We start from the raw sequence: 21,674 nt of genomic DNA, 5'->3' as shown, positions 1-21,674 counted from the left end.
TCACCAACTATCTTGCACTAATACCTCTCCCTGAATTCAGTCCTTTGGCAGAAGGAGGTTCTCTAGGATGGACCTCTGACCTAGTTTACATACGGGTTGGTAAAAAATGTAGGTGCTATCGAAAATGCATCGCTTATGCCCGGAAGTACAGTGATGATGGGAAATCCTCCCTTGGGCAGACTTGTGAGCAGTAAACTTGATTGTTTACTTCTTAGGAAGAAGAAGTGGCCTGAGGTGTGAATATACATGAACTTCTGGGCTTGGCTAGTTGGTCAAGACCTGGAAAAAAAATATTGGAATATTGGGGACAGTTTAGTCTGGAAAACAGAATGTGGATTGATCTATGGAAGTGAGAATAAAGCATTTATATCTTTGTATCTCATGTTAATTCCCACCAAAGAGCACCTACCACAGAGGAGATTCTCAGGCACCGGTGAATGAGATGTCTTGTAGTATCAGCCAGCACAAAGATCCCATGAAGAGAGAAGTCATGGTGGCCCTGATGAAAGTCTTGCATGGGTCCAAAAATATATACTCCTTCTCACCAATTCTGATCTATCTATATTGATGGTTACTGCTGTTGCTTAATTCCCAACTTGCCATTTGAGAGATCAAAATATGGCATTACTCTTGGAGAAGACCAGTCAGCCATTTGATGGCAGATTGATCCCATTGCACCCCTTATACGATGGAAGAGGCAGTGATCCATCCCTGTCAGAACTGGTACATGAACTGGTTATGAATTTGCCTTGCTTACCCTCTGTGCCTCTGCCAGCAGCACAATTCAAGAACTTATAGAAGCCTGGTGTATTGACATCGTTTCTCTTCCAACAATAGCTCAGACCAAAGGATCCATTTTATGACAAAAGAGGAGAAACAATGAACACATGACCAAAGTTTCCTGTGGTCTTACCATGTAACTCGTCTGTATTAGTTAGATCCTGTTGCATAACAAAATGCTCCAGACTTAATGCATAGTTGGGCACTGTCCTCCAAGATACAGTATATGCACTGAATCAACAGCTAATATACGATACTGTGGACCCCAGTGACTAGAATATAAGGGTGTAAGAAATAAAGAGTGGAGGTAGGATTAGCCCCTTGTCGTGGATGAATGCTCTTGGTACTTTGCGTAAGTCTCCTTTTACCTACTGGCATAGTTATCCCCCAGCTGCTGTGAATATTGACTGAAGATTGTCTATTGGTATAGTGAATGACATTGATTTTTTAAAAATTATTTTGATGGAGATATAATTATTATACTATAATATTTACCCTTTTAAAAGTACAATTCAGTGGTTTTTAGTATTCTCAGAGTTGTGCAACCATTCCCATTATAAAATCCCAGAACATTTTTTTCTTTCCAAAAAGAACTCCTCTACCCATTAGCAGTTTCCATTCCTTCTTCTCTCAGCCTTTGGCAACTACTAATCTGCTTTCTATATCTACATATTTGTCTATTTCAGGTATTTCATATAAATTGAATCATACTTCAGCAAGAATCAGTACTCATTCCTTTATATGGCTGAATAATATTCCACCGTATGGAAATACCACATTTTGTTTATCCATTCATTAGTTAATGGACATTTATTTAGTTGTTTCCACTTTTGTTTCCAGCATTAGAAATAATGTTGCAATGAACATGAATGTGCAAGTTTTGTGTGAATATATGTTTTCAGTCACTTAGTTATGTACTTAGGAGTGGAATCCTTAAAACCTTTTGAGGAATTGCCTGTTTTCCAGAGTGGCTCCACCATTTTACATTTCCACCAGGGATATATGAGGGTTCCAATTTCTCTACATTCTCATCAACATTTGCTATTGACTATCTTTTTTACTTAAGCATCCTAGTGGTTGTAAAATGGTATCTTGTGGTTTTGATTTGTATTTTTCTAAGAATAAATGATGTCGAGAATCTTTTCATGAGCTTATTATTCATTTGCATGTCTTCTTTGGAGCAATGTCTATGCAGATTTTTTGCCCATGTTAAAATTGTGTTATTTGTCTTTTTATTATTGAATTGTAAGTGTTCTTTAATGCTCTAGATAAAAGTCTGTTACCAGATATATGACTTGCAAATATTTTTGTCTCTGAATTGTCTTGATCGTATCTCTTAAAGCACAAAAGTTTAATTTTAATCAAGCCCAATTTATCTATTTTTTGTTTCCTAGTAGGCGAACCTAATCTATGTTGAAAGAAATTGAACCAGTGGTCACTTCTGGGGATTGAGGGCAGGCATTGACTTGGAAAGGGCATGAAATAACTTTCTGCAGTAATGGACATGTTCTCTCTCTTGATGAGGTGTGGATTACAAAGGTGTAGGTATTTGTCAAAACACTTTGAACTATACACATAAGATCTGTGCTTATCACTCTAAGTAAATTATACTTTAATTTTAATAAAACGAAAAACAAGGACAAGGGAAATACTTGTTTGGTAAACGATAGTAGCATGCCTCAAACCAAATTATCTAAGATGTTTGCAAAGATAAAGAGAAAAACATAGAACATCTGCCATGTGGAGTCTGTAAGAACATAAGGCTCCAGGGAAAAGGTACCTTCTGATTGGTCCTGCTCTCTCAGCTGAGCTTTATTGACTCAATCTACCCAAAGAATGTCATCTCACCCAATGAATGCTCTGAACTCTATATCCCTTACTTAATAAGTAGCAATAATATGACCCATACACAAACAAGGATGCTAAAATAACTTTATCATTCTTATCATGCAGTTTTTTCAAACATGATTTGATTTTCACCAATTACCAGAGATAGTACTTAAAATAATATTTGTTGTGGTGCTCTGCCAAGTAATCAATATACGGAGATTAAATTATCAAAAGACCTGTGACCTCAAAACTCTCAAAGACATCAAAAACAAGAAAAGTCTGAGAAACTGTCACAGTCTAAGGAACCTAAGTAGAAATAACAACTAAATGTAATTTCCTATCTTGGGTGGAATCTTGGAACAGAAAAAGGACATTAGGTTAAATAAAAACTAAGGAAATCTGAATAAAGTGTGGATTTCATTAATAATAATTTGTCAATATTGTTTCAGTATTTGTAACAAATATACTATACCAATGTAAGATGCTAATAATAGGGGAAATTTGTACTGGGGATGAGAGGGTATATGGGAACTCTCTGTACTATTTTCTCAATTTTTCTGTAAATATAAAACTGCTCTAAATATAAAATCTATATTTTAAAAAAGACCTATGAGAGCAAGCTATTTATATTATGGTAGGATCTGGCAAACAAGCACTATAAGACACTTACCACACACAAAAGACTAAGAGAGGACAGATTTAAAACATGGGGTGGGGAAAAAAGGGGCAGCACCCCAGAAACAGAACAGGTGATTTTAAACGTCTCTATTACTTACTGTCTCTAGAAGCTCCTTTCCTCCAAACAGTTGTTTCAATTGTAATCAGTGTCAACCAACCTCTCCTCTGGCAGCTGTTATGGTTTCTGTTTTCACCCCCTGACAATCTGGATATGGGACACCTGCAAATTCCCCCAAAGAAATTGCTACGATAGCCCTGGTCAGTGTGGCTCAGTGCTTAGAGTGTTGGCCTGCGCACCAAAGAGTCTCAGGGTCCATTTCTGGTCAACAGCAAACACCTGGGTTGGAGGTTCTGTCCCCGACCCCAGCCGGGGTTATGTGCGGGAGGCAACCATCTATGTGTCTCTGACAGAGCTGTTTCTCTCTCCCCACCCTCCCTTCCACACTTGCTAAAAGTCAATGGAAAAAATATTCTTGAGGATTAACAAAAGAAAAAAAACAAAAAAGACAGACATTGCTAGCATAAAAGTTAATGAGAAATATAGTTGTTTTTGATGACTTTGTAGGGAAAACGGTGAAGGCGTTTATGTTGAACATGGCCAACAATTTTTATATACCCTTTACTAGGTCTTTTTTTAAAATCATTTTTTACACTTGACATACATTATTATATTAGTTTCAGGTGTACACCCCAGTGATTAACTATTATTTAACTTACTATGTGATCATCTAATATATCTTGTACCCATCTGACACCATACATTGTTATTACAATATTATTGACTATATTCCCTGTGCTGTCTTTACATGCCCATGACTATTCTGTAACAACCAATTTGCACTTAATTCCGTCACCTTCTTCACTTACACTCCCCAGCCCCCTCTTATCTGGCAACGATCAAAATGTTCTCTGTATCTATGAAACTGTTTCTCTTCTGCTTGTTTATTTATCTTGTTTTTTAGATTCAATTGCTTTTTTTGTTTGTTTTTCTTTATTATTGAAAGTATTACAAATGTCCCCATTTTTCCCTCATTGATCCTCTCCACCCTGCACCCACCCCACCCCAGGCCTTCCCCATACCAATGTCTGTGTCCATACGTTATGCATATGAACATGTAAGTTATTTGATTAATCTCTCTCCCCCCACTCCCCCACCTCTGTCTTCCCTCAGAGATCCCTCAGTCTGTCCCATGCTTCTATGTCTCTGGATCTATTTTGTTCATCAGTTTATTTTGTTTATTGTATTCCACATATGACTGAGATCATGGGATACTTGTCTTTCTCTGACTAGCTTATTTCACTTAGCATAATACTCTCCAGTTCCATCTATGCTGTCCCAAAGGGTAAGAGATTCTTCTTTTTTATAGCTGCATAGTATTCCATGGTGTAAATGTACCACAACTCTTTTATCCACTCATCTACTGATGGGCACTTGGACTGTTTCCAGGTCTTGGCTATTGTAAGTTGTGCTACTATGAACATAAGGGTGCATAAATTCTTTCTGATGGGTGTTTTGGGTTTCTTAGGATATAGTCCTAGAAGTGGGATCACTAGGTCAAATGGCAGGTCAATTTTTAAATGTTTTTGAGAAAACTCCATACTGTTTTCCATAGCGGTTGCACCAGTCTGCATTCTCACCAGCAGTGTACTAGGGTTCCCCTTTCTCCACAGCCTTGCCAGTGCTTGTTCTTTGTTGATTTGTTGATGGTAGCCATTCTGACAGATGTAAAGTGATACCTCATTGTGGTTCTAATTTGAATCTCTCTGATGGTTAGGGACTTTGAGCATTTTTTTCATATGTCTCTTGGCCATTGGTATGTCCTCTTTGGAGAAGTGTCTATTTAGGTCTTTTGCCCATTTTTTAATTGGATTGTTTGTCTTCCTTTTGTTACATTGTATGAGTTCCTTATATATTTTGGATATTAACCCTTTATCAGATGTGTCATTGGCAAATACGGTCTCCCATACAGTAGGCTCCTTTTTTGTTTTGTTGATGGTTTCTTCTGCTCTGCAGAAGCTTTTTAGTTTGCTGTAGTCCATTTCTTTATTTTCTCTTTTCTTTCTCTTGCCCTACATGAACCTTTAGCCAGACTCATCAAGAAACAAAGAGAGATGACCCAAATGAACAAAATCAGAAATGAAAGAGTTGAAGTAACAACTGACACAACAGAAATACAAAGGATTGTAAGAAAATACTATGAACAACTGTACGCCACAAGCTGGACAACCTAGATGAAATGGAAAAATTCCTAGAAAAATACAACCTTCCAAAGATCAATCAGGAAGAGTTAGAAAACCTGAATAGGCTGATAACTGCTGATGAAGTTGAAGCAGTAATCAAAAAACTCCCAGCACACAAAAGCCCTGTTCCAGACAGTTTCACAAGGGAGTTTTACCAAACATTCAAAGAAGAATTAACACCTATCCTCCTCAAACTATTCAAAAAATCTAAGACGAAGGAACACTTCCAAGCTCTTTTTATGTGGCCAGCATTATCCTAATTCCAAAAGCAGATAAAGACACTACAAAGAAAGAGAATTACAGGCCAATATCCCTAATGAACATAGATGCTACAATCCTCAACAAAATATTAGCAAATCGAATCCAGCAATATATTAAAAAGATCATACACCATGACCAAGTGGGATTTACTCCAGGGATGCAAGGCTGGTACAACATTTGCAAATAGATAAACATGATACATCACATAAACAAATTGAAAGACAAAATCACATGATCATATCAATAGATGCAGAAAAAGCATTCCACAAAATCCAGCACCCATTTTTGATAAAAACTCTCAGCAAAGTGAGAATAGAGGGATCATACCTCAACATAATAAAGGCCATATATGACAAACCTACAGCCAACATCATACTCAATGGGCACAAACTAAAACCATTTCCCCTAAGGATAGGAACAAGACAGGGTGTCCACTTTCACCACTCTTATTCAGCATAGTACTGGAAGTCCTAGCCACAGCGATTAAACAAGAAGAAAACATAAAAGGCATCCAAATTGGAAAGGAGAAAGTAAAACTCTCATTATTTTAAGATGACATGATATTGTACATAGGAAATCCTAAAGACTCCACCAAAAATGATTAAATTTAATAAATGAATCTGTCAAGTTAGCAGGATTCAATTGTTGATAGACATATATTTATTGCCATCTTATTGTTCATATTTTTTATTCCTCCTCCTTCTTCTTCTAGAAGACGCTTTAACATTTCATATAATGCTGGCTTGGTGGCAATGAATTCTAGCTTTTTCTTGTTTGGGGAGCTCTTTTATATGTCATTCAATTTTAAATGATAGCTTTGCTGGGTAAAATAATCTTGGTTGTAGGTCTTTGCTTATCATCACTTCAAATATTTCTTTCCAAACCCTCCGGCCTTCAAAGTTTCTGTTTTAGAAATCAGCTGACAGTCTTTTTTCTTTTTGCTGTTTTGATTGGGTGTTTTTTACTTTCTTATATTCCAAATCACTAATTTGATTCTCAGCTTCATCTACTCTACTATTGATTCCCTGTAAATTACTCTTCATTTCAGTTAGTGTATCCTTCATTTCTGACTGGTCCTCTTTCATGCTGTTGAGGTTCTCACTAAGTTCATTGAGCATCCTTATAACCAGTGTTTTGAACTCCGCATCTAGTAGATTGCGTGACTCCATTTTGTTTAGTTTTTTTCTGGAGTTTTATTCTGTTCTTTCATTTGGAACATGTTTCTTTGTCTTCTCATTTTGGCAGCCTTCCTGTGTTTGTTTCTATGTGTTAGGTAGAGCTGCTACATCTCCCAGGCTTGGTAGTGTGGCCTAATGTAGTAGGTGTTCTGAGGATCCAGTGGCACAGCCCCCCCAATCACCCAAGCTAGGCACTCGAAGTGTACCCCCTGTGTGAACTGTAAACTGTCCCCTCTTCTAGTTGAGCCTTGATTGCTATTGGCATGTAAATGGGAGGAATTTACCCCAGGCCAATCAGCTGCAAAGATTGGCTGCAACCACCGACTACCTTGGAGGATCAGCATACAGTAACCCACCCCACAGAGCAGGGCTTACTTTAGTGGGGATCTGGTGCCCGCTGAGTCCACCATGTGGAGGTGTTATGTCTTGGTGCTTCCACAAAGTCTGAAGCTGTCCACTGTGTATGCTGGCTCAACGGCCTCCCAGGAGGTGCAGGACAAGATCAGCTGCTGCCTGTGTTCTGCCTGGGGCCACCTGGCATGAGATACAATGCGATCTGATGGTGGTTGCTACTTGTACTGGGCTTGGAGATGCCCAGGCGAGAACAAGCTGTGAACCAAGGCTGGCTGCTGCTAGTGCCAGGCCTGGGACCACTTAAGAAGTATGGGGCATGCTGAGACCAGATGCTTGTTTGAGAGATTTTAGGAAAATCTGAAGCCTGAACCAAGACAGACCATTCCTAAGGTAAAACCACTGGAAACATCTTGGGTGGGCCCCCAAGTTGGGTGGGGTGGGGCCTCAGGGAATTCCCAGGGCAGGGCAAACAATGTTAGCCAGATCAATGGAGTCTCAGATATGGCTCCTACCTTTGGGCTCTGTGGGGAGAAAGGCTCAATCAAAGAAACAGTAGCCCCTGAAGCCGGACAATTCACTTCCTCTCCATATATCTCTGGTGCCTTTCACCCAGTGCTGGAGCTTAGAGGGAGTTAAATCCATGTGTAAGCCCTTTAAGAGGTACTGCCTGGGACTCCAGAAGCCCTCTGTCTCACTCAACCACACTCCCCACTGGTTTTTACAGCCAGAAGATATGGGGACTTCTCTTCCTGGCTCTGGACACTGGGCTGGGGGCCTGGTGTGGGGCTGGCACCCCTTGCTCCTCAAGGGGACCTCTGCAGCCATGCTGTCCTGATTTTTATTGGCCACACATAGGTGTGGGACCAACCTGATCCACATCTCAGGCCCTCCTACCAGTCTTGATGTGGCATCTTCTTTCATTCCCTAGTTAATTCAGCCAGATTTCAGGTGATTCTGAATTATGGTTATTCTGTAATTCAGTTGTAATTTTGATGTGGTTATGGGAGGAGGTAAGTACTGCATTTACCTATGCTTTCATCTTGACTGGAAGTTGTATACTCTTTAAATTGGAGGTTAATAAGGATATTATTGAGACAATTAGGAAAATTTGAATATGTAGTGAATAGTAGAGAAGGTATTGTATCAAGTTTAAGTTCCTGAGTGGGATAATTGTATTATGGTCATATAGGAGAATGGCCTTGTTCTTAGGAGACACATGCTGAAGTATTTAGTGGTGAAGTTTCATGATGAAACTTCATGGTAAAGTCTACAACTTTCAAATGATTCAGAAAATAATATACATATGCACATTTCTTTCTGTGTTTACTTTTCTACCTGCTTATGTATATACAAAATGTGAGTACACACCTGTTTATGAAGTGTGCTCCCTGAGCGGCCAGTGGGTGGCTGGAGGGCAGGTCAGGGGCAGGTGTGGCCTCTGCCTCTTTTCAGGGTGGAACACTGTGCAGGTCTCCAGCACCAAGATCTAGACTTCAGAGCACGTCTTTGACCACCCATGGGAAACTGTCGCAATGGCTGCAATGCAGAAATATGTAAACCCTAAGAACCCAAGTGTAGCTGGTGTTGATGTACTACTGGACAGATATATATATATATAGATCACTCCAGAAAGTTGTACAGCCATAGACTTCCCAGCACAGAGTAGGGACTGCATTCCATTGTGAAATATCGTATTAATTCAGCAAGAACCAAAACATGTGTAAAAACATTATGTAGTGGATCCTGTAGAGAAGCAATGAACCTTAAATCCTCTAATATTGCATTTACAAATATGGTTTCCATAAATGAGAGACTAATGTCCCAACCACATCCTCAGGACCCAGAAAAACTGTTTTGACTCAAAAATCCATAATCACTGTGAAAGAAGTCAGTCTCAGAAGTTATTTCGAAGGACTGATGGCAAGTACAATATCTTCAAATGCTACTAAAGGCTGAGAAGCAATGGATTGGGTAATGCATACATAAATTAAATGCTGAGATTGGAGAATTGACAGCTTCAACAAGAGGGAACATAAGAACATGGATGGCAGCAGCAGCATTTATAGAGAAATAACGATGAAAGTTGGTATACAACACCCAGTCCCCATGGGTCTCTACTAGTTGGCAATACATTTATTTCTTATTTTAAAAATACAACTATAGTCCAGCCAGCATGGCTCAGTGGTTGAGCATCGACATATGAACCAGGAGATCGAGGTTCAATTCCTGGTCAGGGTACATGCCAGGGTTTCAGGGTCAATCCCCAGCAGGGGATGTGCAGGAGGCAGCCAATCAATGACTCTCTCATCATTGATGTTTCTCTCTCTCTCTCTCTCCCTCTCTCTCTGAAATCAATAAAAATATATTAAAAAATAAAAATAAATTAAAAATACACCTATATTTTAGGTAGTTTTTTAATAGGCTGAAGAAAGGCTGTGTGAAGCTTTTTTTTTTTTAAACCTCACTGGAGGATATTTTATTTCCATTGCTTTTTCATATAGGGAGTGGAAGGGAGAGAGAGAGAGAAACATCGATGTGAGAGACACATTGATTGGTTCCCTCCCCCACAATCCCCAACAGGAGCTGGGGATCCAGACTGCAACTGAGGTACTCGCCCTTGGTCGGAATTGAACCTGGGACCCTTCAATCCTCGGGCCTACACTCTAACCACTGAGCAAAACCAGCGAGGGCAAGGCTGTGTGACTTTTGATCAAAACAAAGAGATGCAGGTTTTCTAAATAAAAAGGATCATCCAAAATTATTAGTGTTGTTTGAAATGACTGGTTTTAAGGAGTCTAATATTTATGTGAAAAATTAACAATTTTTGAAAAGTACTTGGAAATTGATATTAGCATATTAAATTTCCTTAAGGAAGAATTTTAAAGCTTTTCACATATTGGAACTCTATCTGGCCTTGGGCCAACCCCAGAACAAAGAGCCACCTTTTAAATATACAAAATTGCCCTGCTACAGTAAACTTCAAGAAGGAACTCACTTTGAAAGAAGAAATTGCATAGTTTTAAAAGACATTAATTTGTGTAAAATAACTTGCTTTGCTATAAATCACCATTAAAAACCACAGTGTTTTAATTTTATACTTAAATGACATTGGGGAGTGAAAGTTATCACTAAAGTAACATAATGCCAACAAAAATATTATTTCATTGTATGAAGAGTACTGTATTAATTTGCCAAAGTTTTGTAATTTATTAAAGTTATTACCTTCCTTGGATTTGTACTTTCTGACTTAGTGTGCTGTATCGTGGGCTGGTTATGTTAACTAAAAAAATTAAGTTATTTCCAGAAAAATTATATATACTCTCTGTCTCTCTATATACATGTGTGTATATATATATATGTAAGGGGTATACTCAGTGTCTATTGTACTGTTTATGCAACTTTTCTAAAGGTTTGGTATTTTTCAAAATAAAACATTTATGGGAATCCCTCTTAATATACCTGTTCTTCAAAATCCACACTTGCTTCCCCATTACCAGGGGTCTCTCTTTAATACTCCTTCCCCAATACTGCCCCACCTTTGATGGCTCTGGAGTTTCCCACAAGATTACTTTCTCTCTCCCACTTCAAATATGTATTCTCGCTATTTCTACAAAGCATTTACCGCTGCTTGGCTTCTACTCCCACTCTCACAATTCTAAATCGGTCAAAAATCTCAATGAAATCCCAGAGACTCTAGTTTAGAAGACCCACCCTCCTGAAAAGATGGTCTAGTGACCGTCATGCGCAACTGAGCTTGTGTTTTGAGATATCACCCCTACCTCAGGTAGCAATATATACATATATATACACACACACACTATTTTGTAAAGTCCTACCAAACAGTATTTCACAAAAATTCAGAAGAATGGAATTTTCTTCATCTCGTTTCACAACCGGAGGATTCCAACATGCCCTAAATGAGAAAGACCTGCTGTTTCTACCCTTACCACATGTCACCTGAAACTAGATTGGAAGCCTCCTTTCTAATTCCCAGCTTTCAAAGAGTATTTACAAAGAATTTCACACAGCAGTGCTAAACTTCTAGAGGTGTCACAAAGGAAGAATCACTAGTTGAACTAACAGCCAAGTTCTTTCATGGTAAGGACTAAAGGAAGGACTCTAGTAGTCAGAAGATTAACTATTGGTTTAGAAAGCCCCAATTACTGTTAAATTTTATAAGAAATTCTAAAATTTAAGTTGAGGGCCTGAGAAGTGATTGTCCTATTCTGGAACTATAAGTACAGGGCAATGTACTTTATACTAATTCCAAGTAGGACTCTAAGGTAAATGAGCAAGAGACTGATGGCTACACATAAGTCAACAGAGCTTGATGTTGTAATTATTAGAGCTCAAGTCAGAATATCTGGCTTTACCTTTGATGCCCACATAACTCCTTTCCTCCTTTTTCTCCTCTTCTGGACACTTTTTTCCCCAGTAAGCCTGAAGTCCTTGTGTTGGACTGTCTGTATAAAGACCCCAGAATGGCACCCTTCATCCCCATGTGCCTTCTACACCTCTGGTCTCTCTTTCCCCATTGTCTTCACCACAAATGATACCCCATATGATACAGTTTCTTATCATTTACAAAGCTCTTTCATGTATATCAGCTCAATTCTCTCATTCAGTGGGATGTATTTTATTAAACTACTTTACAGTTGAAGAAACTGAGGTTTAAAGAGGTTAAGAGATTATCTAAGGTGACACATCTATAAGTGGCAAAGCCAGAAATGTAACCTCAGTTTTAAACCTAACATTCTTTTTTCCACACCACAGAAAAACTTCCAAATTCAGTGGTCTAGGTTAAAGTATCCTTCATGAATGTGCTAGAAATATGGGAAATCCTATTAATTCAGCATGAATATCATAATGGAAACAAAAGAGATACTGGATGTTTATTTTTTCTTCCTTTTTCTCTTAACACTCTCTCTTCCTCTTTCCATTAGAAAGAGGATCTTTCCATAAGCCCTCTCCGACCCTCTTTCTTCTTCCCCCTGCAACACCCTTTATTCTCCTGCCACTTCATTTGGGATCACATCCTACTCACACCTGCTTCTCAGCAGCAAAACTATTATAAAGAAATACTTTGTTTACATAATAATATGTAAATGAGGGACACTGGCATTTTTAAAGAGAGGTTTGCATAATGGGTTCACTTTCAGCTCACAAACAACTGTGGAAAAAACAACTCTATTTCCTCTCGCTTATTTTACTCTCTAAGTGATAAAAATTCAAATTTAGTCAATACATACCTGAGGGATACATCTAATTTCCCAGGTGCTTGTGGAGTGTCAAGGCATTAGGAGATGGGGCGTCTTGACTGTATCACTTTGGCTTCCATTAGCCATCCATCATCTTGTTTCATATTTGCTTACTAGACATGCAGGTGATTGCTGCATCTTCCCCATGATCCCATTTAAAAGCCCCTGTAGATGTGATAACTACTTTTCAACTTCCATACAGATTCTAGGATACACAACTGTCAGGCAGAGTCACAGAAACTGTGGGGTGCCTAAGATCCCATCAACTCCTGTGGCACTCTCAGGCCACAGAATCATCCATCTGCTTCTAGGCCATGTTGTGACACCTGGTACTAATCTGTAAGCTGTCCCAGACTCATACCTGCCACACAACCCTTTAGTTTCTGAGATCTTGGGTCTCCTTGGGTCTCTACCTAAGAACACACTTAGATTGCCTCTCCTCTTGGTTCCCACAAACCTACTTGGTGTCTTTGTCATTGCATTCCTCCTCTCTGGGACAAGATCAGTCCCCTCTTCAGTGACCCACCAAGGTAAGTTCTTCTCTTATTCCATTTGCCATCTGGACTTTCCCTTTCCTCTCAACCCAGAGAATCTTCAGTCTGAAAGTTTTGGTGTGATTCATAGCACATTCTTCTACATGATTGCTTATGCTCTGAGTCCTCCTCACAGGGTTTATGATAATTCAATGAGATAACATAAAAAGTATTAGTCACTTTTTGTATGAGTTAAAGTTGGCAATAATAGAATGTTTAAGACATAAGGAATTTTAAGTTCAGAGCAATTTGTGAAAATAATTTTTCATTAAAAAGATAATTTTTGAATCTGTCATCTTTCTGGTTATGAATGGCAACTTTTATTTTCAGTAAACATGGCCTTTATTTCAACTGGCTAGAGTACAGCTCTACCTCCCTGTCTACAGACTGCATTTTCCTTTGTCATAGGGTCTAAAATAAAATTACAAAATGTACAATTTTGTAATAATTTCTTTTAAGCATTTTCTTTTCCTTTTCAATTTAATTTCTCTTTCTGAAAACAATTAGGAAAAATTTGGTAACTAATTTTTATGCACAGGTATGGGGAGAATATAAAGCAGGAGACCCACAAACTCTCTGCTCAAGAGGCTTATGATGTCCTTAGAGAACAACAGCTAGACATAAGTGAAATGCTAAATGGCAAGATAAGGGTGTGAGTGAAAAATGTGCTGTGAGAAAATTATTCCAGTAGTCTAGAGTTTTTATTAAGATCTGAGAAAACTAGACTTTAGAGAAATTTGTAAATCTTAAAAGAGGGTTATGCAATTTTTTTACATTTCTTTATCTTTATTGTTGAAAGTATTACAGATGTCCCTTTTTTCCCCATTGACCCCTTATACTCCTTCGGGCCCCCCGCCCCAGTGTTCACTATACTATTGTCTGTGTCCATGGGTAACACATATAAGTTCTTTGGTTAATCTCTTCCCACCCACTTAACCACCCCCAACTTCCCTCTGAGATTCCTCAGTCTGTTCTATACTTCTGTGTCTCTGGATCTATTTTGTTCATCAGTTTATTTTGTTTATTGCATTCCACATATAAGTGAGATCATGTGGTACTTGTCTTTTTCTGACTGGCTTATTTCACTTGGCATAATACTCTCCCGTTCCATCCATGCTGTCTCAAAGAGTAAGAGATCCTTCTTTTTTACAGCTGCATAGTACTCCATAGTGTAAATGTACCACAGACTTTTTATCCACTCATCTGCTGATGGGCACTTGGACTGTTTCCAGATCTTAGCTGTTGTAAATTACACTGCTATGAACATAGGGGGGCATAAGTTCTTCCTGATGGGTGTTTGGGGTTTCTTAGAATATATTCCTAGAAGTGGGATTACTGGGTCAAATGGCAGTTCCATATTTAATTTTTTGGGAAAACCCCATACTGTTTTCCATAGTGGCTGCACCAGCCTGCATTCCCACCAGCAGTGTACTAGGGTTCCATTTTCTCCACATCCTTGCCAGCATTTGTCATTTGTTGCTATGTTGATGGTAGCCATTCTGACCTCTCTGATGCTTAGTGACTTTGAGCATTTTTCATATTTCTTTTGGTCATCTGTATGCCTACTTTAAAGAAGTCTATTTAGGTCTTTTCCCATTTTAATTGGATTATCTTCCTTCTGTTAAGTTGTATGAGTTCCTTATATATTTTGGCTATTAACCCCTTCTAGGATGTATCATTGGCAAATATATTCTCCCGTACAGTGGGCTCCCTTTTCATTTTGTTGATGGTTTCTTTGGTTGTGCAGAAGATTTTAGTTTGATGTAGTCCCACTTGTTTATTTTCTCCTTAGTTCTCTTGCCTTAGAATATGTATCAGCAAACATATTGTTATGAGAGATGCCTGAGATTTTTCTGCCTATGGTTACTTCTAGGATTTTTATGATTTCACGACATACATTTAAGTCTTTTATCCATTCTGAATTTATTCTGTGTATGGAGTAAGTTGGTGATCTAGTTTTATTTTTTGCATGTACCTGTCCAATTTCCCCAACACCATTTATTAAAGAGACTGTCTTTACTTCATTGTATGCTCTTGCCTCCTTTGTCAAATACTAATTGAGTGTAATGGCTTGGTCGATTTCTGGGTTCTCTGTTCTGTTCCAATGATCTATATGCCTGTTCTTGTGTGAGCACCAGGCTGTTTTGATTACAGTGGCTTTGTAGTATAACTTGATATCTGGTATTGTAATCCCTCCAATTTTATTCTTCTATTTCAAGATTGCCATGGCTATTTGCGGTCTTTTTTGGTTCCATATAAATTTTTGGAGTATTTTTTTTTAGATCTGTGAAATTTGCCATTGGTATTTTAATAGGGATTACATTGAATCTGTAGATTGCTTTGGGTAGTATGGATATTTTAATGATGTTAATTCTACCAGTCTACGAACATGGTATATTCTTCCACTTGTTTATATCTTTTTCTATTTCTTTTTGCAATGTCTTGTAGTTTTCTGAGTACAGGTCTTTTACCTCCTTGGTTAAGTTTATTCCTAAGTATCTTAATTTTTTTGTTGCAATGGTAAATGGGATTGTTATTATTTTTTTTTTTTTCTGAGGATTCATTATTGGTGTATAAAAGACCCGTCAATATCTGGATGTTAAATTTGTATCCTGCTACATTGCCAAATTCATTTATTAAATCTAGTCATTTTTTTGGTGGAGTCTTTAGGGTTTTCTATGTACAATATCATGTCATCTGCAAATAATGAGAGTTTTATTTCCTCCTTTCCAATTTGGGTACCTTTTATGTTTTCTTCTTGTCTGATCGTTGTGGCAAGGACTTCCAGTACTATGTTGAATAAGAGTGGTGAAAGTGGACACTCCTGTCTTGTTCCTTTTCTTACGGGAAATGGTTTTAGTTTTTGCCCATTGAGTATAATGTTGGCTATAGGTTTGTCATATATGGCCTTTATTATGTTGAGGTATGATCCCTCTATTCCCATCTTGCTAAGAGTTTTTATCAGAAATGATCAGATTTTATCGAATGCTTTTTCTGCATCTATTGATATGATCATGTGATTTTTGTCTTTCAGTTTGTTTATGTGATGTATCATGTTTATTGATTTGCAAATATTGTACCAGCCTTGCATCCCTGGAATGAATCCCACTTGGTCATGGTGTATGATCTTTTTAATATACTGCTAGATTCAATTTGCTAATATTTTGTTGAGGATTGTAGCATCTATGTTCATTAGGGATATTGGCCTGTAATTCTCTTTCTTTGTAGTGTCTTTATCTGCTTTTGGAATTAAGATAATGCTGGCCACATAAAAAGAGCTTGGAAGTGTTCCTTCATCTTGGATTTTTTGAATAGTTTGAGGAAGATAGGTGTTAATTCTTCTTTGGATGTTTGGTAAAACTCCCCTGTGAAGCTGTCTAGACCAAGGCTTTTGTTTACTTGGAGGTTTTTTTTAATCACTGGTTCAATTTCATTAGTTGTTATCAGTCTATTCAAGTTTTCTGATTCTTCCTGATTCAGTTTTGGAAAGTAATATTTTTCTAGGAATTTGCCCATTTTGTTCACATTGTCCAGCTTGTTGGCATGTAGTTGTTCATAGTATTTTCTTATAATCCTTTGTATTTCTTTGGTCTCAGTTGTTACTTTACCTCTTTTGTTTTTTATTTTATTTGTTTTGGTTCTATCCCTTTTTTCTTGATGAGTCTAGCTGAAGATTTATCAATCCTGTCTATCTTTTCAAAGAATCAGCTCCTGGTTTCATTGATCTTTTGTGGGGTTTTTTATTGGGTTTTTTTTTGGTCTCTATGTCATTTATTTCCATTCTGATCTTTATTATTTCCTTTCCTCTACTTATTCTGGGCTTTCCTTGTTGTTCTCTTTCTAATTCTTTAAGTTGTAGGGTCATAAAGCTTATTAAAAATTGTTCTTATTTTTTGAGGTAGGCCAGTAGTGCTATGAACTTCCCTCTCAGGAGTGCTTTCTCTGTGTTCCATAGATTTTGTGTTGTTGTGTGTTCATTTTCATTTATTTCCAGGAATTTTTAAATTTTTTTCTTGACCTCATTGGTAACCCATTCATTATTTAATAAGGTGCTATTTAGCCTCCATGTGTATGAATGTTTTATTGTAGTTGATTTCTATTTCATGCCACTGTGATCCAAGAAAATGCTTGATATGATTTCAGTCTTCTTAAACTTGTAGAGACTTGTTTTGTGTCCTAACATGTGGTCTATCTCTGAAGATGTCCCATGTGCACTTGAGAAGAATTTATATTCTTTAGCTTTGGAGTAAAATGTTCTTTAAATGTCGGTTAAATCCATCTGATCTAGTGTGTCATTTACAGTGAGTGTTTCATTGTCGATTTTTTATTTGGAAGATCTATCCAGTAAAGTCAGTGGTGTGTTAAAGTCCCCTACTATGACTGTATTGCTATCGATCTCTTTCTTAAAGTCATCTGGAAGGTTTTTTATACATTTAGGTGCTCCCATATTGGGTGCATATATGTTTACCAGGGTTATATTCTCTTGTTGGATTGATCCCTTTAGTATTATGTAGTGACCTTTCTTGTTTCTTGTTATGGTCTTCATTTTGAAGTATATTTTGTCCGATGTGAGTGTTGCTACCCCAGCTATTATTTTTGTTTCCATTTGTGTGGAATTTTTTTTCCCATCCCTTCAGTCTTTTCCTGTGTGAGTCTTTTGTTCTGAGGTGAGTCTATTGTAGACAGCATATATTTGGGTCATGTTTTCCTTTCCATTCAGCTACCTTGTGTGTTTTTTATTGGGCATTTAATCCATTTACATTTAAGGTTATTATTGATAGGTATTTATCTATTGCCATTTTAATTATTTTGCCTATGTTTCTCTATATATCTATTTCTACTTCTTATTACAGCAGTCCCTTTAACATTTCTTGCAGTGCTGGTTTGGTGGTGGTAAACTCCTTTAGCTTTTTTATTTCACCTGGGAAGCTCTTTATTTCACCATCTACTTTGAATGATAGCCTTGCTGAATATAGTAGTCTTGGTTTCAGGTCCTTGTTTTTCATTACCTTCAATACTTGATGCCACTCCCTTCTGGCCTGTAGAGTTTCTGATGAGAAATCAGCTGACAGCCTTATGGGAGCTCCTTTGTAGGTATCAGATTGTTTTTCTCTTGCTGCCTTTAAGAATCTCTCTTTGTCTTGAATGTTTAATTATGATGTGTCTGGGCATGCGCCTCTTTGGATTCTTCTTGCTTGGGACTGTCTCTGCCTTCTGAACTTGTGTGACTTTTTCCTTCACCAGGTTAGGGAAATTTTCTGCCATTACTTCTTCAAACAAGTTCTTTATCCCTTTCTCACTTTCTTCACCTTGTGGTTCTCCCTATGATATGCATATTGATATATTTCCTGTTGTCCCACAGCTCCCTTAAGCTGTCTTGTTTTTTAATTGTTTTTTCTTTTTGGTTCTCTGATTCTGTGATTTTTTTTTTTTTCTACCCTGTCTTCTAATTCACTGATCCAATCCTTGGCTTCTTCTAATCTGCTGTTTATTCCACCATGTATTCTTTATTATTGCTATGTCATTCTTCATTTCTGACTGGCCATTTTTCATAGTTTCTATGTCTTCTCTCATGCTGTTGAGCATTCTTGTAATCATTATTCTGAACTCTATATCTGATAAATTTCTTATCTTCATTTCATTTAGCTCTTCTTCTGGAGAATTCTCTTGTTCTTTCATTTGGAGCTTTTGTCTCCCATTTTGGCTTCCTGTTTGGGTTTGTGTCTATGTATTAGGTAGATGTTAGAATTCCCAGTGTTTTTGGAGGGTCTCTGGTGCAGGACAATGTCAGATGCTATTTGTAACTGTCCCTGAGTACCCTGTTTGAAGCTATCAGCAATCCACAGCTTGTGGTTCCCTCTGCCGGGGCTGGGTACATTTGGAAAGGACCAAGATGCACACCAAGGTCTGCTTTTCCTAGCCTTGAGTCCAGAAGCAGATCAGGCAAAGACTCAAAGCATCCATAGATCCACCTCTGCCTGCAGGCTGATTGTTATTCTCAGTCTCTTAATGAGCCCCAGGCTGTAGACCACATGGTGGGGGCGAGAGGTTTTCCAACAGGCTGGGGTACTTGCTTCCCCTCACCCAGACAAAAGCTGATTGGACAGTAAAGGTATGCCTGAGAATGATATCCTCTGCAGTATGGGGGAATGACTCAGTACAGGATTCCAGGTGGCTGCCCTTTCAGATCTGTCCCCAGAACACCAAGCCTGGATTCTCCTCACACAACTCTTGTCCACTTTGCCCTTCCTCTGCCAGAGCCCAAGATGAGTGGCTGCACACGAAATTTTGTACATTGACCCTTTAAGAGGGTGCCTCATTTCCAGCTATCTCTCCCTGCTGCTTTTCACAACCAGATATTATGTGGGTACCTTTCTCAGTTCTGGTACTCTGGGCTGGGGACCCCAGCTTGGGGTTTAGGCCCCAGAGTTCTCAGTGGGGAACCCCCCACAGCTGAGATATCCTTCTGGACCTTCAGCTGCTGCCTGTGAGAGCCCAGCCAGCCCTCTCACACCTCCACACTTCCTACCAGACTCTATGCAATCTCCGCTTTACATCCTTGGTTATGGAGTTCTGTCCATCTGGTCTTCAGTTGATTATTCAGAATAGTTTTTCTATATTTTAGTTGTAATTCCAGCTTGGTCTTGGGAGAGTGTTAGTGTAGCTTCCACTTAATCTGCTACCATCTTGGAATCCTTGGGTTATGTTATTTTTTTTTATTAACATTGTTTTTTAATAGAATAAGACCAATTAAAAACTTCACTAAATAAAGAAATCAGGTGGAAAAAACATTTTTGCAGAATTTAAGAAGCCAGAGTTCTAAACATATGCTTTCCATTTATATGCTGGGTAAAATCTGCATGTGTGTGTCCACACTTGCCTTTATGAGTATTTTGTATTAGAGGGGAGAAGACAGAGACTAAGGAGTAGGAACTGAAGAAACAGCCAGCCACCCACTCCTGTAGCTATCTAATATCTGCATATCAAACAGAGGGGAAAATAGCACCATTGAAAGTACATGAAATTATGGAATTATATCTGTAACTCACCAGTTGGTAAAACCTAAAATAGTAAATTTTCCATATAGATTTTTATATTCACCTAGTAAACATTTATCAAGTGCCTACTATGTGGGCGCTCAGGATCCAGAGGGAACCTTTGTAGACATAGATTCTGCCTTCATGATACTTACCAGCTGATTGGAAGACAGACCTTAAAAATTACTCAGATTTATAATTACAAACTCAGAAAGAATAGGATGTAGAGCTATAAAGGATATAATGGGGGAGTGCATCTGCTCTGGGGACTCAAGAACAGTTTCTCTGAGGAAGTGATCTTTAAACTGACCTCTGAAAACAGGAATTAATAAATTGAAGAGTCAAAAGGAACAGCACGTGGAAAAGCCTCAAGGCAGGAGGGAGCATGACATCTGAAGAACTAAAAGGCAATTGGAGCACAGTGCAGAAGGCATGAGATGGGACTGGAGAGATTATCAAAGGCAAGGGTCTTGCAGTCCACAATGTGGGAGACAGGAAAGAGTTTTAAATAAAAGAAGGAACCAATCAAATTTCCTGACTGCTGTGTGGAGAACTGAAAAGAAGAAAAGAATGGACAGAAGGAGTCCATTTAGGAGACCATTGCATTACTGCCTGATGTGATACAAACATCCTCATGTTCTCTCATCTGGACCTCCAAATTCCAATGCCCAAGGTTTGGATTATTGGCCTCAACAGGAGAAGAAGCCTTTCAGGAGATCCCTGTCAACAGATTAGCCCTTGTGCTCATTGGCAGTCAGTCAGGACAAAGAAGTTCCTTGGTGCACCCAAATCTCAGATAAACTGTGTGGGATGTGAGAGTTCTGCATATGGATTGCAAGAAAGATAGTGCCTTAGACCAAATGCCTAGAAGTAAGAGAGACAGGGACTCCTGTGGGAGAAGCTAAGATCATTTGATAGAGACAGAGCTGAGCTTCCTGTGGGTGATGGTGCTAAGCTACATTGACTCACTCCTGGGTATCAGGTTTCAGGGATGGGATCCTTGGAGATGGGGGAATAGGGATATCAGTCTTGAGAACTTGAGGTTCCTGGATAAAAGAAACTTGAACTGTTGTTGAACTTTGATTCCAACTGGTTTCATTTCTTGGTTAAGTTGGGGGAGTTTTTGCTACTGCTGTGGATGGGATCCATAAATTACTTCTGAAATTAGTCACATAAAGTTCGTGCCAACCTCTGTTTGATTCCGGGAGATGAAGATTATAGCATGCTGATGAATAGAACTATGGACCATTTACCAGTTCTGGTGGATCACTGAAAAAACCCTATGTAAAGGGTTTTTCCTGCAAAAACCTATGTAAAGGTATCTTTCAGAAACTCAAGTTACACTCACAGAAAGCCAACAATCTTCCTTTCACTACAACAGAAGATTTTGGACATAGTTCTAGGATACAAGGCCACATGTTAACTAAATAAAGGAATCTGGGAATTTCAAACTGCTCAGGATTGTACAAAGGGCTTAGCTGTTGACAGATCAGCCAGGAAGCCTTGTGTCAGAACTATGGGTCC

At 38.4% G+C, this 21,674-nt stretch overlaps 1 pseudogene across 1 annotated transcript; it reads left to right on the top strand.

Annotated features, from left to right (window-relative positions):
- Positions 1-618: 618 nt before the first annotated feature.
- LOC308552438 (PRELI domain containing protein 3B pseudogene) lies at positions 619-9,396 on the top strand (annotated as a pseudogene). Its single transcript has 2 exons — positions 619-723; positions 8,813-9,396. The product of its transcript is annotated as a PRELI domain containing protein 3B pseudogene (transcript).
- The last annotated feature ends 12,278 nt before the right edge of the window (positions 9,397-21,674 follow it).

The sequence above is a fragment of the Miniopterus schreibersii genome, assembly GCF_964146895.1.
Source record: "Miniopterus schreibersii genome assembly, chromosome: 2".
NCBI lineage: Eukaryota > Metazoa > Chordata > Mammalia > Chiroptera > Miniopteridae > Miniopterus > Miniopterus schreibersii.
Note: the sequence above shows the minus strand (reverse complement) of the source record. Positions and strands in the feature narration are given on the sequence as shown.